This window comes from Scyliorhinus canicula, chromosome 31 (genome assembly GCF_902713615.1).
Source record: "Scyliorhinus canicula chromosome 31, sScyCan1.1, whole genome shotgun sequence".
Lineage (NCBI taxonomy): Eukaryota > Metazoa > Chordata > Chondrichthyes > Carcharhiniformes > Scyliorhinidae > Scyliorhinus > Scyliorhinus canicula.
The window spans coordinates 9,733,657-9,760,063 of NC_052176.1; the positions used below are offsets into that span (position 1 = coordinate 9,733,657).

General features: G+C 50.8%; 1 protein-coding gene and 5 non-coding genes across 6 annotated transcripts in view; 2 read left to right on the forward strand and 4 right to left on the reverse strand.

The window, feature by feature from the left end:
* The window catches only part of LOC119959009, a 478,444-nt gene that overhangs the window by 61,624 nt on the left and 390,413 nt on the right, over positions 1–26,407 (reverse strand). The window lies entirely within an intron of this gene.
* Positions 3,120–3,208, reverse strand: trnar-ucg. The gene is given in 2 exon segments: positions 3,120–3,155; positions 3,172–3,208. It is a non-coding gene; the product is annotated as a tRNA-Arg (tRNA).
* trnak-cuu lies at positions 4,121–4,193 on the forward strand. The gene has a single exon. It is a non-coding gene; the product is annotated as a tRNA-Lys (tRNA).
* Positions 4,702–4,773, forward strand: trnam-cau. The gene has a single exon. It is a non-coding gene; the product is annotated as a tRNA-Met (tRNA).
* On the reverse strand, positions 6,701–6,772 carry trnaw-cca. Its single transcript has one exon. It is a non-coding gene; the product is annotated as a tRNA-Trp (tRNA).
* Positions 13,584–13,672, reverse strand: trnar-ucg. Its single transcript is given in 2 exon segments — positions 13,584–13,619; positions 13,636–13,672. It is a non-coding gene; the product is annotated as a tRNA-Arg (tRNA).

Genomic DNA, 26,407 nt, shown 5'->3' on the forward strand with positions numbered 1-26,407 from the left:
CCAATCATAGAAACATAGACAATAGGAGAAAGAAGAGTCCATTCTGCTCTTCGAGACTTCTCTGCCATTCATTGTGATCATGGCTGATCATCCAACTCAATAGGCTGCACCCTCCTTCCCCCGCCTCCCTCACGTATTGCTGATTGCATTCACCCCACGTGCTTTGTCAAACTGTTTATTGAAAATATAGTGGTTTTGCCTTAACAAATTCCTGTGGGAGCAAATTCCAACCTGACCAAACTGTGTAGGCATCTTCTCCATCCAACACGGTCTACTCCATATCCTCAGATTCTGACCCCTGGTACTGAACATCCCATCATCAGGAACATTTTTCCTGCATCTCCTCTACCCAGTCCTTTTGGAATTCGGTTGCTTTCTGTGAGACCCCCCTCATTCTTCTGAATGCCAGCGAATACGCTCGCAACCGCTCAATCTCTCTACAGACGTCAGACCTTTAATCCCAGGAATCACTCTGCTGTACCTTCTCTGCGCTCCCTCTACAGAAACAACACCCTTTCTCAGAAAAGGAGACCAAACACGATATTCCAGACGTGGTCTCACAAAGCCCTGTATAATTGCCCCAAGACATTCCTGCTCCTGCACTGAAATCCTATCGCGATCAAGGCCAACATACTGTTGGCTTCCTTCAATGCCTGCTCCACCTGCAAGCTCACCCTCAGCCACAGGTGTACGAGGACACTCAGGTCTCGTTGCACATTCCCCTCTCCTATTCATGGACATTCAGATGATAATCTCGCTTCCTGATTTTGCTCCCAAAGTGGATAACCTCACATTTTATAAATTATACATTCATCGGTCATTGATTTTCCCACTCACCAAACTCATGCGGAGGTTGAACAATTCATCCTGTCAGTTGGCCTTTCATAATAGTTGGATTCCAGCTTCCGTGACGATCAGTGTGGAGTTTGCACGTTGTCCCCGTGTCTACGTGGGTTTTTTTCTGGGTGCTCCTGTCTCCTCCCACAGTCTAACGATGTATAGGTTAGGTGGCTTCGTCATGAGCAAGTGCGGGGTTAGGGGGAGAAGCGGGGGAGTGGGCCCAGGGCGAGTGCGCTTTCGGAAGTTCGGTGCAGACTGAAGAGGCCGAATGTCCTGCAGGGATTCTCTGGATAACTAATTAGAATCGTAATAACTCCGATATTGACGGGATGTTGAAGGCGTCTGAGTGATGCCCATCATGATGCGATCAAATGTTTGTATCTTTCAGTCTATCCGCAATGTTTTGTTTACAATGTGTAGAAACATGTTGGACATGGTGTTAAAGTGTTTCCCATCAGTCCATTCACAACAATCCTTCAGCTGATATGATAGAAATGTAATTTGCTGACAGATACTATATTTCCAACATTTCTCATCTGGCTGCACATCTGGACCAATGTACAAAGATAAAATTTTTCCGTTAGTTATTGCGGCTGTTAAAAGTCCATGAGGTGGTTTGGTGAAGTCAGGTTACATGGCGAATTGGCCGAGAGGTGAAGGTTGTGCTTTGCATCTGCGGGTCTGAATCCATCCCCGTTGTTGATCGATTTCCTGCGTCTCCGCGTTGGGCCACTTATTGAGGGTCACCTGATGATTGGTGTAGTGTATCCGGAACTAGGATGGAGTTTAGATTCCGAGTTCAACTGGCCTGAGGAGTGAATTGTCTTGCACAAATATCTATACTGATATTACTAATCCTCTGTCTGATAATCGATTTAAATCACGACACCAGCTTGAGGTATGAGTTTGGCACCATGAAAACATGCGGCTTCAGAAGCTCCAAAACAGCCGCCAGCTTCATCTGGGGCACTGCTGGCAGATTTTGTCTTTCCAGAAACGGCCGCTCAACCGTGAAAACAAGTCCATCAGATGATCTCATTACACTGTAAGACGTGTCATGTGAGAGTACCTTTAAGAAGCGAATGTTTAAGCAATGTACCTTTAAGAAATGCAGCAGCTTATATTACTGAGCTGATGTCAGAGGGTGGGAGAGCTGAATGGTGGGATTTATTCCCTGTCCGAAAGATCATTTCGGGCCTCTGGATTCCCAATCCAGTGACGTAATCTTTCATCCCTCTGAACAAAAAACAATTGATTCAGCTGATTATTAAACATCTTAGGGCAGTGGGCTGATGAATGCAGAAGGAGTTTAATTTGGATAAATGTGTGGTGATGCATTTTGGTCGATCAAATCAGGGATTGACCGACTCAGTTAATGGGATGGAGTTGGGGAGAATTACAGAACAAACAGATCTAGGGCTACAGGTTCACAGCTCCTTGAAGGCGGTGTCGCAGGTGGACAGGATGGTGAAGAAGGCATTCAGCATGCTAGGTTTTAAGGTCACAATATTGAATACAAGATTTGGGACGTCTTGTTCAAGTGGCACAAGACATTGGTAAGACCACACATGAAATATTGTTTTCAGTTTTTGTCACCCTATTTTCGGAAGGATATTGTTAAACTAGAAAGAGTGCGGAAATGATTTACAAGGATTCTACCAGGACTTGATGGTCTGAGTGAAAAGTGGAGGCTGGATCAGCTGGGACTTTTTTTCCTGGAGCGTAGGAGTTTTCGGCTGATGACATAGAGGTCTATGAAATAATGAGGAGCATAAATAAGGTAATGCGGAGCATCTGGAACGGACTGCCAGAGGCAGTGGGAGGGGCGGGTATCATTTTGTCTTTTAAAAATCAGTGACAATGTTACATGGGCAGGTTGGGTATAGATGGATATGGGTCAAATGCGGGAAAGTGGGACTAGCTTAGTGATCGAAACTGGACAGCATTGACAAGCTGGGCTGAAGGTCTGTTTCCATGCTGCAAACATCTATGGCTCTATGGCTGTCTGTCTTCCTGACTATATTAGAATTTCCTCCGCAGAATTTTATTGAACCGATTGATACGTAATATTTTATTCTACACTTTATCCAAGTGAAACAGATGCTGTGGATTCATCAGAGGCTAAACAAAATACTAGGATGAAAGCGACTTGAATGAACAATGTTACAAGAAATGATATTCCAATAAAAGCCATGCAATGTTTGGATGGAAAGGTGGAACTTTGAGCTGAGGAATGAAAACTCGGCTGTCAGCAAGTTCCACCGGATTTCTGTATAAAACGACCACGGTAGGATTCGAACCTGCAATCTTCTGATATCATCATCAAACACACCGAAGTCAGACGCCTTATCCATTAGGCCACGCGGCCTGTAAGTTTACAAGCTGCAATTGAATAAATACTGTGATTATATCTGTTTCCATAGAAACAAGTGCAATGCAGAAGGTGGCCATTCGGCCCACCGAGTCTGCGCTGACCCTCCAATCCTGCACCCCACTCATGAGAGGGAGAGCGGAAATCAGGGGTTGGAAGTGGGGGGCAGAGTTGCTCCATCGGACCCAATATTCCAGCAGAGGGCAGTGGGTGAGCCTTCGGAGGGTCAGTATATGCTCGTGGTGCCGAATGGTCTTCCTTTGCACTGTAGGGATTCTATGATTCTATGACAGTTGCGGGCTGAGGCGGTGAAGCCCTTGTGCCATACTGCCCACTCCTGACACCATGGAGAAATTCTGATCTCTCAAAGACTGGCGACCAAGGACTTGTAACAAAAAATAATGTATTTACTGTTTGAGCAGCTGCTCCAGGCTTGTGCTCTGAGCGCGATCCGGGGAGAACAGCTGATCATTGTGGATGCGTCATCACGTAATCACGTGACCATTCGGTCTGCACAGGTCTCCTTCTGTGCTGTCAGTTTCTCTGATTGAATTGCTTTAATTTGGATCTAGACTGGGAAGTTCGGAGCTGTTCCATGTGAAGCAAAAATGAACTTCTAGGTTATTTCCAATGTAACTGATTTTCTTCCGCAAACAATTGAATCAGTGGAATTGTGCGTTTGGGGAGCCGGGAATTTCGAGTCTCTCAAGGCTTCTCACCAAATCCAATGGTCATTTTTAAGGCCGATTCAACCGCTCCTCACTTAAAAACCGGGGCACCGTTCATCGCAGGAATGCAAGAACTTCCTGGAGTGATTCCAGGCTGGTTTTATTTATTTATTTAAAAAAATAAATTTAGAGTACCCAATTAATTTTTTTCCAATTAAGGGGCAATTTAGCGTGGCCACCAGCCCGGCTAGCTCAGTCGGTAGAGCATGGGACTCTTAATCCCAGGGTCGAGGGTTCGAGCCCCACGTTGGCCGCTTCCATATTGTTATCTGTGAATGTTCACGTGAACGAACTGGAATGGAAATCCAGAGGCCTGAACTAATCTTTCCTGTCAAGATATGGTAAATCTGGAACTTCGTCTCAGTAATGGCGGAGAAAGGTTCTGCTTCAGACGGATACTATTTCCACAGCAGAGAGTACAGTTACACAGCAGAGAGAGCAGTGACACAGCAGGAAATTCATTTAAATGCCTATCTTTGTTCAACAGAAACCTTTTCCAGAAATAACCAGTTTGTCCATCTCAGAATCTTGTTGGTTTGCGCGGCACCTTTTGTGTGTGTCATTGTGTGTGTGCCCTGATAGTCTCTTCCTGCTTCTCTGTGTGTCTTTCTCTGTCTGTTACAGCCGTGCTGATGTTTCCTGTTATTCCCCAGCAAAGGTGAGCTTCACAACACGTGGGTTCTCGTTTAAGAAAACAATGGAGCAGGTGAATAGTTATCTGGCTACCGCAGAGCAGTAATGGCGAACACAGTGACTTTGAGGAGCAGAGTGGCGCAGCGGAAGCGTGCTGGGCCCATAACCCAGAGGTCGATGGATCGAAACCATCCTCTGCTATTTATATTCTCACTCACACCAAAAGTAAACATGTCGCTATCACCCTGCAGCACATCCGCCTTTTCTTTTCTGTAAATTAGTATCAAAGTCTTGCTTCCAGTGTGATCCGGACATTTGTCCCAGGAATAAAGCAGACAGCATTACAACATTGTGAAGCTCAAAGTAGCAAAATAGGGAATCTGAGGGAACTGCCTCTCTGAGGGAAACAGACAACATCTGCTGTGGTGTGTGAGTATTATTGATGCCAATATCACATCTCCACTGACTGGAATGGGTTCTGTTTTATTAACACAGTCATGTCATTTGGTAAAGGAGTTTTTCAGTGTTTTCAAATTATTTACCAGCCAGAAGGGGAAATGTTTATGTAATAACTTCCAGGAATACCCCACAGAGGGGTAATAAGGATATATAACAATATCCAATAATAAACCACAATAGAAACCGAGATCACAGTTTCCTCTCTCGGACGGATGTGAACAATCCAACCAGACTATTTACAACAAGGGAAGATTCCTGCCTCCAGCCACCTCACTTTCTCCAGGCTTTCTTCCTCAGTTCGAAACCCACGGAATCACGCAAACGCTTCCGATCAAATTATTCTTGCGATGGCCGGGAATCGAACCCGCATCAACTGCTTGGAAGGCAGCGATGCTCACAAGTATTCACCCATCACTTACTGTCAAATGTTACGTCCTTTTGATGCTTTGCATTAGTTTGATAAATTGTTTCGTAAAAAACTTCTTTCTATGTTTATGTTATTTCACTCCAATTAAAAATGTTCCTGAATGAAAGTGTCCGTGTCGGACGGCTCCGGTTCAGCCAGGAGATGGCACCAGTCCACAATAAATGTATTTATTTCTGATGTTCTGTGTGTCATTACATAGGACTGTTGCTCTTGCCTGAGACCTCACCTTGTCCTTGTGTCCTGATGCTGCCGTTTACACCTTGTTTAAGTAATTATAGAATCCCTCCAGTGCAGGAGACCATTCGGCCCATCCAGTCTGCACTGACCCTCGGAAAGCGCACCCCAACTCGGCGCAATCCCCTCCGATCCGTTTGGATACATCAGGTCGCAGTCTCCTCTGGAGGGTTCGAAACCCACTCCTGACATTGACATTGATTCTCAGCTGTGATAAAATGTGAGAGGTCCCGGGTTCAAAAATCCGGAGGAGCCCGGATGGTGTCATTGACTGAAATCGGGAGGAAGGTGGCGCTCCAGTGAAGGTATTGCAGCGAATATTTCAGCGCAGAACACGTGAAGAAATGAAAGCGATATTTTAAGACCGTTTCACCATGGTGTGGAATTGATATATCAAATAAAAAAACCGCACCCAGTGCTTGTGCACCCAGGTAACTGGCTGAATGGAATGGTTGTATGAAAGCCCGATAAATCTTTGATTTATTTGCTGAACATGAATTTCCCCATCTCCCCCTTAAAAATAATTGATGTCCCGCTTCTGCCGCCTTCTGAGGCAGAGTTCCAAAGACGCACAACTCTCTGACAGTGAGAAATTTCCTCATCTCCGTCCGAAAAGGGCAACATCCTTGTTTTTAACTGACCAGTAGTTCTGTTCTCACCCATGGGCAGTGAGATCGATTTCACGGTGCGCAAGGCGGGAATCGAACCTGGGGCCGTGAAGCAACTGTGCTAACCACTGTGTTACCATGCTGCCCAAACAGTTGGTTCAATATTCTCAGATAATAATATGGAAACGCCCAACGTGCGGCTCGAACCCTCGACCCTGGGATGTGGAGTCGCATGCTCTACCGACTGAACTAGCCGAATCCCCTGATACTTAATGAAACTGCTGAAAATATAAACTGAGCGGGTAAATCTGATATAGCCGGAAAAAATTACCAGCATTGTGGTTTTGAACGGAGTCATTTCCAGAACATCGCCACAGAGAGAGAAATTCCGGGAACACCGTGAGCCTGACGTGATTTGAACACGCAACCTTCTGATCTGGAGTCAGACGCGCTACCGTTGCGCCACAAGCCCAACTGCTGAGCAATAAGTGCTTCTCCTCATAGATTCATGTTTTATTTACACCCAACTGTGCGAAAGAAACGCAAAGTCGTTAGATTGAGGGATATTAAAGGGCCATGCAGTAAAGGTGATGCACAATAATCCATTGTGCTCTGTACACGTGGCTTCAAATCCCATCCTCGTCTGTAACGTGGTCTGTTTGTCTTTCGTCCACATCATGAGGCTGGTGAAAAAGCTGTGACTTTTAGCTGTTGTTTGACGGCTTGTGGGTGAATAGTGGAACACTGTCCATATTGAAACCACGTTAAAATGATGAGAAAGTTACTTATTTCACTCCCCTCCCTAATTGGCATAAATTCTGAGTTGAGAAACTGTTTCTCTTCCTCAGTTTGAAACTAACGAAGGAGCGCAAAAAGTTTCGAATTTGTTATTGCGATGGCCGGGAATCGAACCCGGGTCAACTGCTTGGAAGGCAGCTATGCTCACCACTATACCACCGACCCAGCCGGGAATTGACCCTGGGACCCTGGAGCTGTGAAGCATTTATGCTAACCACCATGCTACCGTGCTGCCCAACATTGAAAGAATGCAGAGCAGGGCCGAAAAATGGCAGATGCAGTTTAACCCTGATAAGTGCGGGGTGATTCATTTTGGTGGAAAAAACTTGAATGCGGATTACAGGGTCAACGGCAGTGTTCTAAGGAATGTGGAGGAACAGAGAGATCTTCGGGTTCATGTCCACAGATCTCTGAAGGTTGCCACTCAAGTGGATAGAGCCGTGAAGAAGGCTTATAGTGTGTTTGCGTTTATTAACAGGGTCCTTGAGTTTAATAGCCGCGGGGTTATGCTGCAACTATATATGACCCTGGTGAGACCACATTTGGAGTATTGTGTGCAGTTCTGGTCATCTCATTGTGGGAAGGATGTGGACACATTGAAAAGGGTGCAAAGGAGATTTACCAGGATGCTGCCTGGTTTGCAGGATATATCTCATGAGGAAAGGTTGAGGGAGCTAGGGGTTTTCACTTTGGAGTGGAGGAGGATGAGAGGCGACTTAATACAGTTTTATAAGATGATGAGGGGGATAGATAGAGTGAACGTTCAGAGACTATTTCCTCGGGTTGATGTAGCTGCAACAAAGGGGCATAACTATAAGATTCAGGGTGGGAGATATAGGAGGGATGTCCTAGGTAGGTTCTTTACTCAGAGAGTGGTTAGGGTGTGGAATGGACTGCCTGCTGTGATAGTGGAGTCGGACATTTTAGGAACTTTCAAGCGGTTATTGGATAGGCCCATGGAGCACGCCAGAATGACAGGGAGTTGGATAGCTTGATCTTGGTTTCGGACAATGCTCGGCACAACATCGAGGGCCGAAGGGCCTGTTCTGTGCTGTACTGTTCTATGTTCTATGCCAAAGTGAAAGCCTGCGCTTTTTGCACATTGCTTTGGAGCTGCCAGGTTTCTGTCACTCACTCAACCTCTCTGTATCCGTCTGTAAGCTGCTTCTGTTCTCTTCACAACATACTTCACTCCCTATCTTTGTGTGATTTTCAGAACTTCCCCACACAATGAACTTATCCAGATATAAAATCCTGAAACAAGCAGGAAAACTCTGTGAGCCTGACGTGATTTAACACGCAGCCTTCGGATCGCCATTAAGACGCGTGATCGTGCGCCACAGGACCTCCTGTCGAAGATTGAATTTCAATGCTGACAGATTTCCTCATTTACACCTTGATTGTATTCTGTAAAATGAAGATCAGAACAGAATCATGAAAGGGAACAGAATATTCGCTCCCTCTCTCCTTTCATCATAATCATATCATAACATTTACAGTGCAGAAGGAGGCCACTCGGCCCATCGAGTCTGTACCGGCTCTTGGAAAGAGCATCCTACCCAAGGTCAACACCTCCACCCTATCCCCATTACCCAGTAACCCCAACCAACACCAAGGGCAATTTTGGACACTAAGGGCAATTTATCACGGCCAATCCACCTAACCCGCACATCTTTGGACTGTGGGAGGAAACCGGAGCACCTGGAGGAAACCCACGCACACACGGGGAGGACGTGCAGACTCCACACAGACAGTGACCCAATCGAACCTGGGACCCTGGAGCTGTGAAGCAATTGTGCTCTCCACAATGCTTCCTTCTTTACTTACTGTGGCTTGACATCTAATGGAAGAGTAACAGAAAAAAACAAATAACCGGAGAGCAGAAAGACAACATTATCCTGTGGGGTCAAATTATTCTCAAATGTCTCAATATATTGAGTGAGTGAGAAATACTTTAGCCTTTAGAGTTCAAAATGAATCCGAATCTGATTGAATACACGAATGGTAGAGTTTTATTTCCTTTTATTTTGAAGTACAAGGGAGCAGTCCCATCCTTTCTTTTCTTCCTACATTGTTCTCTCCGTTTCTCCTTTCTCTCCCAGATGCTAAAATGGCGGGAATTCCAATTTAATTTCCTTTTCATTCGGGGTTTTATCAATTCCAAACGATATTGAACATTCCACTCGAATGGATTTGTTATTACCCATTGTTGCTCCCTGTGTTTATTATGTTGTATTCTCTCACTGTCTGTTTATGATCAATATTCCATCTCACTGTCTGTTCTGGTGAAGATCAGTGGCATCGCCCGTCTCGCAGCCTTCAGGTTGCTCTTCGCCAATCATAGAAACATAGACAATAGGAGAAAGAAGAGGCCATTCTGCTCTTCGAGCCTTCTCTGCCATTCATTGTGATCATGGCTGATCATCCAACTCAATAGGCTGCACCCTCCTTCCCCCGCCTCCCCTCCCGTATTGCTGATTGCATTCGCCCCACGTGGTTTGTCAAATTGTTTATTGAAAATATAGTGTTTTTGCCTTAACAAATTCCTGTGGGAGCAAATTCCAACCTGACCAAACTGCGTAGGCATTTATACTCTTCTCCATCCAACACGGTCTACCCCATATCCTTAGACTGTGACCCCCGGTTCTGAACACCCCAACATCAGGAACATTCTTCCTGCATCTCCTCTATCCGGTCCTTTTGGAATTCGGTTGCTTTCTATGAGACCCCCCCCTTCATTCTTCTGAATGCCAGCGAAAACGCTTGCAACCGCTCAATCTCTCTACATTCGTCTGACCTTTAATCCCAGGAATCAGTCTGCTGCACCTTCTCTGCGCTCCCTCTACAGCAAGAACATTCTTTCTCAGAGAAGGAGACCCACCATTTGGCGCCGATCATTTGGCGCCGACCTTTTGGCGCTCATCTGTTTGGCGCCAATTCAGACTACTTCAGCAATTAATGATAACAATCTACAGCCTTGGTGCTACATAAGCCTGTTCTCTTTTCAGAAATACAGTTTTGCTTTTAATTTCTCTTAGACCCCATACCAGAAATGGCTGAAAAAATTCTAAGCAAGAGAGACAAACCAATTTTAACACACGATGGATATTTATACGTGTTTATATAAATGTAGCAAAAGCGACCCATTGTTAATGTTTTGGAGATGCGAATTAAAAAACGAGTGTAAAGGTCGCATTCCCACTAAAAACAATGAAGTAGTGAAGGAAGTGAACGGACATTCTCATGGTGCTTCAGCAGTGGGTGTGGAAGTTGCTACCATCAAAACAAGTTTGAAGCGTAAAGCTGAAGAAACTCCTGAAGTGCCGTCAACAATTATAAACGGATGTCTTGGAAATAGTTCTCAAGCTGCACAAGCTTCACTTCCAAACTCAGAGGCTCAACTCAACTCAAACGGGAATGCTCCAAATCAAAAACTTCTGAAATATATTAAGGCCGATGAGCGTATCTTAAACATCGCACAACAGTTTGATTCACGGGCACCACTTGAATATTTACGTGGTTTGGCCCACAACTGTGAACTGCATTCAACTTTTATACTCATTTTACTTGATATTTGGTGTTAGAAATAAATGTTATGTTTTTATCCATTATTATTATTATTATTATTAACTATGAAATGCATTAAACTTTTATACTCATTTTACTTGTTATTTGGTGTTAGAAATAAATGTCGTGTTTTTATCTATTATTATTATTAACCTATCATTACATTCCTGGCAATATATTCAATACACAACAAAGGCGCCAAAACAGCTGGGCGCCAAAATAATGAGCGCCAAATCAATTTACCGCCAAAATGGCGGTGTCAAATGATCGGTGCCAAAAGGGCGGCGACAAAACGTACCCGACCCACCAAATGTACACACGATATTCCAGACGTGGTCTCACAAAGCCCTGTATAATTGCCCCAAGACATTCCTGCTCCTGCACTGAAATCCTATCGCGATCCAGGCCAACATACTGTTGGCTTCCTTCAATGCCTGCTCCACCTGCAAGCTTACCCTCAGCCACAGGTGTACGAGGACACTCAGGTCTCGTTGCACATTCCCCTCTCCTATTCATGGACATTCAGATGATAATCTCGCTTCCTGATTTTACTCCCAAAGTGGATAACCTCACATTTTTATAAATTATACATTCATCTGTCATTGATTTTCCCACTCACCAAACTCATACGGAGGTTCAACAATTCATCCTGTCAGTTGGACTTTCATCATAGCTGGATTCCAACTTCCGTGACTATCAGTGTGGAGTTTGCACGTTGTTCCCGTGTCTACGTGGGTTTTTTTTCTGGGTCCTCCTGTCTCCTCCCACAGTCTAACGATGTGTTGGTTAGGTGGCTTCGTCATGAGCAAGTGCGGGGTTACGGGGAGAAGCGGAGGAGTGGGCCCAGGGCGAGTGCGCTTTCGGAAGTTCGGTGCAGACTCAAGAGGCCGAATGCCCTGCAGGGATTCTCTGGATAACAAATTAGAATCGTAATAACTCCGACATTGACCGGATTTTGAAGGCGTCTGAGTGATGTCCATCATGATGCGATCAATTGTTTGTATCTTTCAGTCTTTCCGCAATGTTTTGTTTACAATGTGTAGAAACATGTTGGACATGGTGTCGCAGTGTTTCCCATCAGTCCATTCACAACAATCCTTCAGCTGATATGATGGAAATGTAATTTGCTGGCAGAAACGATATTTCCAACATTTCACATCTAGCTGCACATCAGGACCAATGTATATGGACAACCTTCTTCCGTTAGTTATTGCGGATGTTGAAAGTCCATTAGGTGATTTGCTGAAGTCAGGTTACATGGCGTGTTAGCCGAGAGGTGAAGATGGTGCGCTACTAATCCATTGTGCTTTGCATCTGCGGGTCTGAATCCATCCTCGTCGTTCATCCATTTCCTGCGTCTCTGCGTTGGCCCACTTATTGAGGGTGACCTGATGATTGGTGTAGTGTATCCGGAACTAGGATGGAGTTTAGATTCCGAGTTCAACTGGCCTGAGGAGTGAATTGTCTTGCACAAATGTCAATACTGATATTACTAATCCTCTGTCTGATAATCGATTTAAATCACGACACCAGCTTTAGGCAGCAGTTTGGCACCATGAAAACATGCGGCTTCAGAAGCTCCAAAACAGCCGCCAGCTTCATCTGGGGCACTGCTGGCAGATTTTGTCTTTCCAGAAACGGCCGCTCAGCCGTGAAAACAAGTCCATCAGATGATCTAATTACACTGTTAGACGTGTCATGTGAGAGTACCTTTAAGAAATGCTGTTTAAGCAATGTACCTTTAAGAAATGAGGCAGCTTATATTACTGAGCTGATGTCAGAGGATGGGGGAGGTGAATGGTGGGATATATTCCCTGTCCCAAGATTATTTCGGGCCTCTGGATTCCCAATCCAGTGACATAATCTTCCATGCCTCTGAACAAGAAACAGTTGATTCAGCTGATTATTAAACATCTTAGGGCAGTGGGCCGATGAATGGCAGATGGAGTTTAATTTGGATTAATGGGAGGTGATGCATTTTGGTCGATCAAATTAGGGATTGACCTACTCAGTTAATGGGAGGGAGTTGTGGAGAATTACAGAACAAACAGATCTAGGGGTACAGGTTCACAGCTCCTTGAAGGTGGTGTCGCAGGTGGACAGGGTGGTGAAGAAGGCATTCAGCATGCTAGGTTGTAGGTCAGAATATTGAATACAAGAGTTAGGATGTCTTGTTGAAGTTGTACAAGACATTGGTAAGACCAAACGTGAAATATTGTGTTCAGTTCTGGTCAGCCTATTTTCGGAAGGATATTGTTAAACTAGAAAGAGTGTGGAAATGATTTACAAGGACGCTACCAGGACTTGATGATCTGAGTGAAACGTGGAGGCTGGATCGCCTGGGACTTTTTTTCCTGGAGCGTAGGAGGTTTCGGCTGATGTCATAGAGGTCTATGAAATACCGAGGAGCATAAATAAGGTAATGAGGAGCATCTGGAACGGACTGCCAGAGGCAGTGGGAGGGGCGGGTATCATTTTGTCTTTTAAAAATCAGTGAGAATGTTACATGGTGAGGGTGGGTATAGATGGATATGGGCCAAATGCGGGCAAGTGGGACTAGTTTAGTGATAGAAACTGGGCGGAATTAACAAGCTTGGCTGAAGGGCTGTTTCCATGCTACAAATATCTTTGGCTCTATGGCTGTCTGTCTTCCTGACTATATTAGAATTTCCTCCGCAGAATCTTATTGCTCCGATTGATACATAATATTTTATTCTACACTTTATCCAAGTCAAACTGATGCTGTGGATTCATCAGAGGCTAAACAAAATACTAGGATGAAAGCGACTTGAATGAACAATGTTACAAGAAATTATATTCCAATAAAAGCCATGCAATGTTCGGATGGAAAGGTGGAACTTTGAGCTGAGGAGGAAAAACTCGGCTGTCAACAGGTTCCACCGGGTTTCTGTATAAAACGACTGCGGCAGGACTCGAACCTGCAATCTTCTGATATCATCATCAAATTCACCGAAGTCAGACGCTTTATCCATTAGGCCACGCGGCCTGTAAGCCTGTAAGCTGCGAGCCAATATTTATCCCAATTGAATAAATACTGTGATTATAAATGTTTCCATCGAAACCCGTGCAATGCAGAAGGTGGCCATTCGGCCCACCGAGTCTGCGCTGACCCTCCAATCCTGCACCCCACTCATGAGAGGGAGAGCGGAAATCAGGGGTTGGAATTGGAGGGCAGAGTTGCTCCATCGGACCCAATATTCCAGTAGAGGGCAGATGAGTGAGCCTTCGGAGGGTCAGTACATGTTTGTTGTGCCGAATGGTCTTCTTTTGCACTGTATGGATTCTATGATTCTATGTCAGTAGCGGGCTGAGGCGGTGAAGCCCATGTGCCATACTGCCCACTCCTGACACCATGCAGTAGCACGGCTACGGGGGCCCATGACGAGGCCTCATCACGCTGCAGTAGCACGGCTACGGGGGCCCATGACGAGGCCTCATCACGCTGCAGAAGCACGGCTACGGGGGCCCATGACGAGGCCTCATCACGCTGCAGAAGCACGGCTACGGGGGCCCATGACGAGGCCTCATCACGCTGCAGAAGCACGGACAACAGGCGCCCATGACGAGGCCTCATCACGCTGCAGAAGCACGGCTACGGGGGCCCATGACGAGGCCTCATCACGCTGCAGGAGCACGGCTACGGGGGCCCATGTCGAGGCCTCATCACGCTGCAGAAGCTCGGCTACGGGGGCCCATGACGAGGCCTCATCACGCTGCAGAAGCACGGCTACGGGGGCCCATGACGAGGCCTCATCACGCTGCAGAAGTACGGCTCCAATGCCAGACTGACTGGTGTCCGTAGAGATTTTTGTTTCCTTTGCCGGATGGAAAAAGGCCAGAACTGGGGCCGTGGACACCTTGGCCTTCAGTTCCCTCCACTCCAGCTTGTGGGCAGGGAGCCACTGGAAGTCCGTTGTCTTCCTGACTAGGTTCCTGAGAGCCGTGGTTTGCGAGGCGAGGTTGGGAATGAACTTTCCTAGGAAATTTACCATTCCCAAAAACCGGAGGACTGATTTCTTGTCCTCAGGCGCTTTCATGGCAATGATTGCAGCAATTCTGTCCTCATCCGGCCGCACACCCAAATGGGAAATGTGGTCACCCAGGAATTTGATGTCTGACTGACCAAAAGAGCATTTGGCTTTATTGAGGCAGAGGCCATGCTCGTGTATGCATTTGAAAACACGCTTGAGGCGGCTGATGTGCTCCTGCGGGGTGGTGGACCAGATTATTATGTCATCGACGTAGACACGGACACCTTCGATTCCCTCCATCATCGGTTCCATTATTCTGTGAAATACTTTGGACGCCGAGATGATGCGAATGGCATTTGGTTGTAGCAGTATCTGCCAAAGGGCAGATTGAATGTACACAGCTTTCTGCTCGATTCATCCAGCTGGATTTGCCAGAAGCCTTTTGAGGGGTCGGGTTTTGTGAAGAGTTTGGTGTGAGCCATTTCACACGTGAGTTCCTCACGTTTGGGAATCCGGTAGTGCTCCCACATGATGTTCCGATTAATGTCCTTAGGATCTATGCAGATCCTTAACTCCCCGGACGGATTCTTCACACAGACCATGGAACTCACCCAGTCAGTCGGTTCCATGACTCTGGATATCAACCCTTGGTCCTGAAGGTCTTGGAGCTGTTGCTTGAGGTGGTCCTTAAGGGGCGCTGGGACCCTGCGAGGTGTGTGTACCACAGGCGTGGCATTTGGCTTGAGTAGAATCTTGTATGTATAAGGGAGCGTGCCCACGCCCTCAAAGACATTGCGGTAATGTTTGATGATGGAGTCGAGTTGCACCCTGGCGTCGGTGTCAGGAGAGGCAGACACGTCGCTGGGAGAGAGAGAGTGAACCCTCTGCACCAAGTTCAGCAGCTTACGTGCCTGCGCGCCAAGCAAGGAGGCTTTCGAGGAGGCAATGATCTCGAAGGATAGCACAGCTGTGTGAGCGCGATGCATCACCTTGAGTTAGCGTGAGCCACTGGCAGCAATGGCATTACTGTTGTAATCAAGCAGTTGACATGCCGTTTCAGTGGCCTGCATGCGGGAATATCGCGTGGAGGCATGCTCATGGAACACGCAGGTCTCAATGGCAGTTGACAGGGTGAGCTGCTTGACCTTAAGAAGCTGCTGGCGAAGGGGCTCCGACTGTACATCGTAAACTGTCTGGTCGCGTATCATGGAGTCAGAGGTGGACCCGTAGTTACAGGACTGCGCAAGGACACGGACGTGGGTGATAAAGGACTGGAAAGATTCATGCTTACCCTGTAAGCGCTGCTGAAAGATATAGGGCAGAATTCTCCGCAAGACCCGCGCCGTCGTGAAACACGGAGAGGTTCACAACAGCGTCGGAGGCCTCCCCTTGCCCCCTATTCTCCCCCCCCCCTGCCCCCCGCCGGGGGCTAGGAGGGCCGTGCGGTAAATCACAGCCGCATGACCTTGTCGCTGGCGTCAAGGACCGGCGCACCGAGAATGACGCGGCCGGCGCGCCTAATGTCGTCAGCCGCGCATGCGCGGGTTGGCCGGCTCCAACCCGCACATGCGTGGCTGACATCACGACGGATGACGGCTCAAACCCGCGCATGCGTGGTTGCCGTCTTCCCCTCCGCTGCCCCACAAGATGTGGCAGCTTGACCTTGACTAATCCCCTCCCTGTGAACAGCCCTCACCCTGACTAATCCCCCTCCCTGTGAACAGCACCCACCCTGACTAATCCCCCCTCCCTGTGAACAGCCCCCACCCTGACTAATCCCCTCCCTGTGAACAGCCCCCACCCTGACTAACCCCCCCTCCCTGTGAACAGCCCCCACCCTGACTAATCCCCTCCCTGTGAAGAGCCCCCACCCTGACTAACCCCCCCTCCCTGTGAACAGCCCCCACCCCGACTAATCCCCCCTCCCTGTGAACAGCCCCCACCCTGACTAATCCCCCTCCCTGTGAACAGCCTCCACCCTGACTAATCCCCCCTCCCTGTGAACAGCCCCCACCCTGACTAACCCCCCCCTCCCTGTGAACAGCCCCCACCCTGACTAATCCCCTCCCTGTTAACAGCCCCCACCCTGACTAATCCCCTCCCTGTGAACAGCCCCCACCCTGACTAATCCCCCTCCCTGTGAACAGCCCCCACCCTGACTAACCCCCCCTCCCTGTGAACAGCCCCCACCCTGACTAATCCCCTTCCTGTGAACAGCCCCCACCCTGACTAATCCCCCCTCCCTGTGAACTGCCCCCACCCTGACTAATCCCCCCTCCCTGTGAACAGCCCCCACCCTGACTAACCCCCCCTCCCTGTGAACAGCCCCCACCCTGACTAATTCCCCCTCCCTGTGAACAGCCCCCACCCTGATTAATCCCCCTCCTTGTGAACAGCCCCCACCCTGACTAATCCCCCCTCCCTGTGAAAAGCCCCCACCCTGATTAATCCCCCTCCTTGTGAAAAGCCCCCACCCTGACTAATCCCCCCTCCATGTGAACAGCCCCCACCCTGATTAATCCCCCTCCTTGTGAACAGCCCCCACCCTGACTAATCCCCTCCCTGTGAACAGCCCCCACACTGAAGAATCCCCCCTCCCTGTGAACAGCCCCCACCCTGACTAATCCCCCCTCCCTGTGAACAGCCCCCACCCTGACTAATCCCCCCACCCTGTGAACAGCCCCCACCCTGACTAATCCCCCACCCTGTGAACAGCCCCCACCCTGACTAACTCTCCCCCTGGTGAACAATCCCCACCCTGACTAATCCCCCCTCCCTGTGAACAGCCCACACCCTCATTAATCCCCCCTCCCTGTTGATGTACCAGCAATTGGATTCAAGACACGATTAGGATCCGCACTGTGGCTTTAATCAGCTATTTGCTAGCCCGGTCGTCGACTACAGAGTAAGGCCAACCGCAGGGAACTCTGGGTACTTATACCCCACCTCAGAGGCGGGGTCTACTTGCCTCTCGACCAATTGGTGAAAAGTCACATGACTAGTCCCAGCCAATCGGACGAGAGGCACATGACCTGCCAGAGCCAAAGGGAAAGCCATGCTCTGCACCAATAGCAGTGCTCACATTCATACCACCACATTCACCCCTTGTGGAGAAAGAAGGCGGGGGGGGAGGCTGTAAGTGGAAGAGAGAGAGTGGGGGGGAGGGGGTCCGAGGACTGGTGGTATGAGCAGCAAAAATGGAGAAAGGTGGGCAGCCAACTGGCTCGTGGCAAAAAAAAAACAATACTACTACTACTAACTTAAGGTGCAACAGAATAACAACAAAGTCCAAAATGTCCCATAGTCGCATCAGATGGACACGATCAGCCTGTCGGGTGCCCGTGGTGTTCTGGTGGACTGACGCAGTGGAACCTGTGACGTCGGGCCGATGGTCGTCCTTTCCTCCGGGAGCGTCGGTCGTAGATGTGGTGGAGACGCTGTAATCGGCGGAGAGGGGGCATGTGCGCTGGGTCGTGGGGGTGCGGGGGGGGGGGGCACTGGGGGGAATTGGGGTTGGGGGGGGTGTTGATGTAGGGGAGAAGGCCGCACGCCGGCGGGTGCCATGTCCCGAAGCGAGACTGTATCCTGCCGACTGTTTGCATGTTGCGGGTTGGCGTGGAGTAAGTGGACTCGCTCAACCAACGGGTCGGACCTGTGCACCCGCACATGCTTCCGGAGCAGTATGGGCCCGGGGGTGGCCAACCAGGTCGGGAGACGGGATCCTGAGGACGACATCCTGGGGAAAACAAGAAGACATTCATGAGGTGTTTAATTAGTGGTGGTACAGAGGAGAGACCGGATTGAGTAAAGGGCGTCGGCGATGACTTCTTGCCAACGGGGGAAAGGGAGATCTCTGGACCGTAGGGCCAGCAGGATGGTCTTCCAAATGGTGCCATTCTTCCGCTCGACCTGACCGTTACCCCGGGGGTTATATCTGGCCGTCCTGCTACAGGCTATGCCCTTGCTGAGCAGCAATTGACGCAGTTCGTCACTCATAAAGGAGGACCCCCGGTCGCTGTGGATGTACGCGGGGTAACCGAACAGGGAGAAGATGGATAGGAGGGCCTTTATGACGGTTGTTGTGGTCATGTCGGGACAGGGAATGGCGAAAGGGAAGCGGTAGTATTCGTCGATAACACTCAAGAAATGTGTTACGGTTGTTGGAGGGGAGGGGACCCTTGAAGTCTATACTGAGACGTTCGAAGGGGCGGGATGCCTTGATCAGATGCGCTCGTTCAGGGCGGTAGAAGTGCAGTTTGCACTCGGCGCAGACGTGGCAGTCCCTGGTGACTGTCCTGACTTCCTCATCGGAGTACGGCAGGTTGCGGGTCTTAATAAAATGGTAGAAACGGGTGACTCCTGGATGGCCGAGGTCCGTGTGGAGGGAGCGGAGGCGGTCAATCTGCGCGCTGGCGCAGGTACCGCGGGATAGGGCATCGGGAGGCTCGTTGAGCTTCCCAGTTCGATACAAGATATTGTAGTTGTACGTGGACAACTCAATCCGCCACCGCAAGATCTTGTTGTTCCTGATCTTACCCCTCTGTGCATTGTCGAACATGAAGGCCACTGACCGTTGGTCTGTGAGGAGGGTAAACCTCCTGCCGGCCAGATAGTGCCTCCAATATCGCACAGCTTCGACTATGGCCAGTGCCTCCTTTTCCACCGAGGAGTGGCGGATTTCGGAAGCGTGGAGGGTTCGTGAAAAGAAGGCCACGGGTCTGCCCGCTTGGTTCAGGGTGGCCGCCAGAGCTACGTCAGACGCGTCGCTCTCGACCTGGAATGGGAGGGACTCGTCGATAGCATGCATCGTGGCCTTTGCGATATCCGCTTTGATGTGGCTAAAGGCCTGGCAGGCCTCCATCGACAGGGGAAAGGAGGTGGACTGGATGAGAGGGCGGGCTCCTTAAGTTAAATTAAGGAGTTTTGTGGTTCGGTGAAATTTTTGGAGGTTGGTGTCGTGGTCTTGCTGGTCGTGGCCACAGATGGCGACGTTATCGAGATACGGGAAGGTGGCCCGTAAACCGTGCTTGTCGACCATTCGGTCCATCTCCCGTTGGAAGACCGAGACTCCATTTGTGACGCCGAAAGGAACCCTGAGGAAGTGGTAGAGGCGCCCATCTACCTCAAACGCAGTGTACTTTCGGTCACTTGCGCGGATGGGGAGCTGGTGGTAGGCGGATTTAAGGTCCACCGTGGACAAGACCTTGTATTTCGCGATCCTGTTAACCAGGTCGGAAATACGGGGGAGAGGATACGCGTCCAGCTGCGTTAACCTGTTGATGGTCTGACTGTAATCGATGACCATCCGGTTTTTCTCCCCAGTCCGAACTACCAGCACTTGGGCTTGCCAGGGACTGTTGCTGGCATCAATAACTCCTTCCTTAAGGAGCCTCTGGACCTCGGACCCGATGAAGGTCCGGTCCTGGGCACTGTATCGTCTGCTCCTCGTGGCGACAGGTTTACAATCTGGGGTGAGATTAGCAAACAGCTGAAAGAAGCTGAAAGAAGACAGGTGCTTGATGGCAAATGTTCATCCTGGAGTTCAGTTACTAGTGGTGTACTGCAAGGATCTGTTTTGGGGCCACTGCTGTTTTTTCAATTTTATAAATGACCTGGAAGAGGGTGTAGAAGGATGGGTTAGTAAATTTGCAGATGACACGAAGGACGGTGGAGTTGTGGATAGTGATGAAGGGTGTTATAGGATACAGAGGGACATAGATAAGCTGCAGAGCTGGGCTGAGAGGTGGCAGATGGAGTTTAATGTGGAAAAGTGTGAGGTGGTTCTCTTTGGAAGGAGTAACAGGAATGCAGAGTACTGGGCTAATGGCAAGATTCTGGTTGTGTAGATGAACAGAGAGATCTCGGCATCCAGGTACATAAATCCCTGAAAGTTGCCACCCAGGTTAATAGGGCTGTTAAGAAGGCATATGGTGTGCTAGCCTTTATCAGCAGGGGGATTGAGTTTCGGAGCCACAAGGTCATGCTGCAGCTGTACATAACTCTGGTGCGGCCACACCTGGAGTACTGCATGCAGTTCTGGTCACCACATTATAGGAAGGATGTGGAAGCTTTGGAAAGGGTTCAGAGGAGATTTACAAGGATGTTGCCTGGTATGGAGGGAAGGTCTTACGAGGAAAGGCTCAGGGACTTCAGGTTGTTTTCGTTAGAGAGGATAAGGCTGAGAGGTGACTTAATAGAGACATATAAGATAGTCAGAGGGTTAGATAGGGTGGACAGTGAGAGTCTTTTTCCTCAGATGGTGATGACCAACACGAGGGGACATAGCTTTAAATTGAGGGCTGGCAGATATAGGACAGATGTCAGAGGCAGTTTCTTTACTCAGAGAGTAGTAGGGGTGTGGAACGCCCTGCCTGCAACAGTAGTAGACTCGCCAACTTTAAGGGCATTTAAGTGGTCACTGGATAGACATATGGATGAAAATGGAATAGTGTAGGTCAGATAGGTCTCAGATGGTTTCGCCTGTCGGCGCAACATCGAGGGCCGAAGGGCCCATAATGCGCTGTAATGTTCTATGTCCTAAGGAAGGGGGGTCCACTTTTAGGGACACGAGGCTGAAAACAGTAAGAGGAGGAATAGGGCCGCCGAATTGAAATGTCAAGCTCTGCAGGTTGCACTGGAAATCCAGGCCCAAGAGTGCCGGAGCGCATAGACGGGGGAGGATGAGAAGTTTGATGTTTTTGAAGACCCTCCCCTGGACCGTGAGGTCCGCTATGCAGCACCCGGTGATTTGGACGGAGTGCGAACCCGAGGCCAATTCAATCTTATGTTTAACTGGGTGGATGGGGAGCGCGCAGCGTTTTACCGTGTTGCGGTGGATTAAACTTTCCGTTCTCCCAGAGTCCAGCAGGCACCCCGTTTTGTGTCCGTTGTACTGAACCATTGTCGTAGTCTTGGCGAGCGTGCATGGTCGTGACTGGTCGAGTTTGATGGAAGCCAGTCATGGTGAGAGTTCCAGATCATCCTCAGTGGCAGAGTAATCGCTTGCAGGGCCTTCCGTGTTGGCCCAAGATGGCGGCGCCCATGGCCCGCAAGTGGAGTCGGGGCCCCAAGATGGTGGCACCCAGGACCCGCACGTGGAGCCGGGGCCCCAAGATGGCGGCACCCATGGCCCATGGTGCGCAGCGTGGGGCCCTGGGGGGATCCGCGGTCATGGCATGGAACAGCAGCGACCGACTTGGTCTGGCAGACCACCGCGTATTGGCCCTTCTTCCCGCAGCTCTTACACAGAGCGGAGCGGGCCGGGCAGCACGGGTGGGGGTGCCGGGAGAGACCACACAAATAGCAACGGGGCCCCGCTAGTTTGTCGGAGTGACCCGTAGCGCAGGCTTGCGGGGGGTCGGGTCCGCGGAGGACGGGGGTGGCGCATGCCATGATGTCCAGGGGGTTGCTGCGCGGCCGGGAGCGTATGCTCGGGCATTCAGGTCAGCAGCATCCAGGGAGGTTGCAAGGGTCCGTGCCTCAGCTCGGCTGAGGGTGTTCTTCTCCAGCAATCATTGGCAGATAGAAGGGGACTGCATGCCAGCAACGTAATCGTCTCTAATTAAAAGCTCCATGTGCTCAGTCGCCGACACTTAGAGACATACGCATGTTCTCCCTAGAGCTGTGAGGGCCTGGTAAAACTCGTCGAGTGACTCACCAGGGAACTGTTGTCTAGCCGTCAGGAGATGCCGGGCATATACTTCGTTGACCGGCTGGGAAAGTATCCTTTGAGAATCTCCATGGCCGCATTATAATCGCTTTCGTCCTCAATCATTGAGTATACCGCCGTGCCCACACATGAGTGGAGGATGTGGAGTTTCTGCTCCTTGGTGGGCTTGCTGGCTGCAGTCGGCAGGTAACTGTTAAAACACGCCTGCCAGTGTTTAAAGATTGCAGACGCATTTGCAGCCTGTGGGCTGGTGCGGAGCCAGTCAGGCTTGATGCGTATCTCCATTCCAAAATTCTAGCTGATTAAATTTATGTACCACAAATTGGATTCAAGACACGATTAGGATCCAAACTGTGGCTTTAATCAGCTAGTTGTTAGCCCGGTGGTCGATTATAGAGTAAGGCCGACCGTCGGGAACTCAGGGTACTTATACACCGCCTCAGAGGCGGGGTCTACTTGCCTCTCGACCAATTGGTGAGCAGTCACAGACTAGTCCCAGCCATTCGGATGAGAGGCACATGACCAGCCAGAGCCAATGGGAAACCCATGCTCTGCACCAATGGCAGTGCTCACATTCATACCACCACACCTGTGAACAGCCCCCACCCTGACTAATCCCCCCTCCCTGTGAACAGCCTCCACCCTGACTAATCCATCTACCTGTGAACAGCCTCCACCCTGACTAATCCCCCCTCCCTGTGAACAGACCCACCCTAACTAATACCCTCCCTGTGAACAGCCCCCACACTGACTAACCCCCTCCCTGTGGCCAGCCCCCACCGTGACTAACCCCCCCCCACTCTGTTAATAGCCTCCACCCTGACTAATCCCCGCCTCCCTGTGAACAGCCCCCACACTGACTAACCCCCTCCCTGTGAACAGCCCCCACCCTGACTAATCCCCCCTAACTGTGAACAGCCCCCACCCTGACTAATTCCCCCGCACTGTGACCAGCCCCCACCCTGACTAACCCCCCCCCCCCCACCCTGGTAACAGCCCCCACCCTAACTAATCCCCTTTTGGGCAGCATGGTAGCATAGCGGTTAGCATCAATGCTTCACAGCTCCAGGGTCCCAGGTTCGATTCCCGGCTGGGTCACTGTCTGTGCGGAGTCTGCACGTCCACCCCGTGTGTGCGTGGGTTTCCTCCGGGTGCTCCGGTTTCCTCCCACAGTCCAAAGATGTGCGGGGTTAGGTGGATTGGCCATGCTAAATTGCCCGTAGTGTCCTAAAAAAAAAAAGTAAGGTTAAGGAGGAGTTGTTGGGTTACGGGTATAGGGTATATACTTGAGTTTGAGTAGGGTGATCATTGCTCGGCCCCCACCCTGACTAACCCCCTCCCTGTGAACATCCCCCACCCTGACTAACCCCCTCCCTGTGAACATCCCCCACCCTGACTAACATCGAGGGCTGAAGGGCCTGTTCTGTGCTGCACTGTTCTAAATTCTAAGTTCTAAATACCCCCCTGTGAACACCCCCACACTGACTCATCCCCCTCCCTGTGAACAGCCCCTACCCTGACTAATCCCCCTCCCTGTGAACAGCCCCCACCCTGACTAACCCCCCCTACCTGTGAACAGCCCCCACCCTGACTAATCCCCTCTCCCTGTGAATAGCACCCACCCTGACTAATCCCCGCCTCCCTGTGAACAGCCCCCACCCTGACTAATACCCCCTCCCTGTGAACAGGCCCCACCCTGACTAATCCCCTCCCTGTGAACAGCCCCATCCTGACTTATCCCCCCTCCCTGTGAACAGCCCCCACCCTGATAATTCCCGCTCCGTGAACAGCCCCCATCCTGACTTATCCCCCCCTCCCTGTGAACAGCCCCCACCCTGACTAATCCCCTCCCTGTGAACAGCCCCCACCCTGACTAATCCCCGCCTCCCTGTGAACAGCCCCCACCCTGACTAATCCCCGCCTCCCTGTGAACAGCCCCCACCCTGACTAATCCCCTCCCTGTGAACATCCCCGACCCTGACTAATCCCCCCTCCCTGTAAACAGCCCCCACCCTGACTAATTCCCTCTCCGTGAACAGCCCCCACCCTGACTAATCCCCCCTTTCTGTGAACAGCCCCCACCCTGACTAACACCCCCCACCCTGTCAACAGCCCCCACCCTGATAATTCCCTCTCCCTGTGAATAGCCCCCAACCTGACCAACTCCCCCTCCCTGTTAACAGCCCCCACCCTGAGTAATCCCCTCCCTGTGAACAGCCCCCACCCTGACTAACCCCCTCCCTGTGAACAGCCCCCACCCTGACTAATCCCCCCTCCCTGTGAACAGCCCCCACCCTGAGTAATCCCCCCTCCCTGTGAACAGCACCCACCCTGACTAATCACCCCTCCCTGGAACAGCCCCCACCCCGACTAACTCCCCTCCCTTTGAACAGCCCCCAACCCATCTAATCCCCCCTCCCTGTGAACAGCCCCCCCCCACTGACTAATCCCCTCCCTGTGAACAGCCCTCACCCTGACTAATCCCCCTCCCTGTGAACAGCCCCCACCCTGACTAATCCCCCCTCCCTGTGAACAGCCCCACCCTGACTAATCCCCTCCCTGTGAACAGCCCCCAACCGGACTAATCCCCCTCCCTGTGAACAGCCCCACCCTGACTAATACCCTCCCTGTGAACAGCCCCCACCCTGACTAATCCCCCCTCCCTGTGAACAGCCCCCACCCTGACTAATCCCCCTCCCTGTGAACAGCCCCCACCCTGACTAACCCCCTCCCTGTGAACAGCCCCCACCCTGACTAATCCCCCCTCCCTGTGAACAGCCCCCACCCTGACTAATCCCCGCCTCCCTGTGAACAGCCTCCACCCTGACTAACCCCCCCTCCCTGTGAACAGCCCCCACCCTGACTAATCCCCGCCTCCCTGTGAACAGCCTCCACCCTGATAATTCCCTCTCCGTGAACAGCCCCCAACCTGACGAACCCCCCACCATGTGAACAGCCCCCACCCTGATTAACCCCCTCCCTGTGAACAGCCCCCACCCTGACTAACCCCCTCCCTGTGAACAGCCCCCACCCTGACTAATCCCCTCCCTGTGAACAGCCCCCACCCTGACTAATCCCCCCTCCCTGTGAACAGCCCCGACCTGACTAATCCCCTTCCTGTGAACAGCCCCGACCCTGACTAATCCCCCCTCCCTGTAATCAGCCCCCACCCTGACTAATCCCCCCTCCCTGTGAACAGCCCCCACCCTGATTAATCCCCCCTCCCTGTGAACAGCCCCCATCCTGACTAATCCCCCCTCCCTGTGAACAGCCCCCAACCTGACTAACCCCCCCCCACCCTGTGAACAGCCCCCACCCTGATAATTCCCTCTCCCTGTGAACAGCCCCCACCCTGACAAACTCCCTCCCTGTGAACAGCCCCCACCCTGAGTAATCCCCCCTCCCTATGAACAGCCCGCACCCTGACTAACCCCCCCCCTCCCTGTGAACAGCCCCCACCCTGACTAATCCCCCTCCCTGTGAACAGCCCCCACCCTGACTAATCCCCTCTCTGAGAACAGGCCCCACCCTGACTAATCCCCCCTCCCTGTGAACAGCCCCCACCCTGACTAATCCCCTCTCTGAGAACAGGCCCCACCCTGACTAATCCCCCCTCCCTGTGAACAGCCCCACCCTGACTAACCCCCCTCCCTGTGAACAGCCCCCACCCTGACTAATCCCCTCTCTGAGAACAGGCCCCACCCTGACTAATCCCCCCTCCCTGTGAACAGCCCCCACCCTGACAAATCCCCTCTCTGAGAACAGGCCCCACCCTGACTAATCCCCCCTCCCTGTGAACAGCCCCCACCCTGACTAATCCCCCTCCCTGTGAACAGCCCCCACTCTGACTAACCCCTTCCCTGTGAACAGCCCCCACCCTGACTAATCCCCCCTCCCTGTGAACAGCCCCCACCCTGACTAATCCCCTCCCTGTGAACAGCCCCACCCTGACTTATCCCCCTCCCTGTGAACAGCCCCCACCCTGACTAATACCCTCCCTGTGAACAGCCCCCACCCTAACTAATCCCCCTTTCTGTGAACAGCCCCCAACCTGACTAATCACCCCTCCCTGTGAACAGCC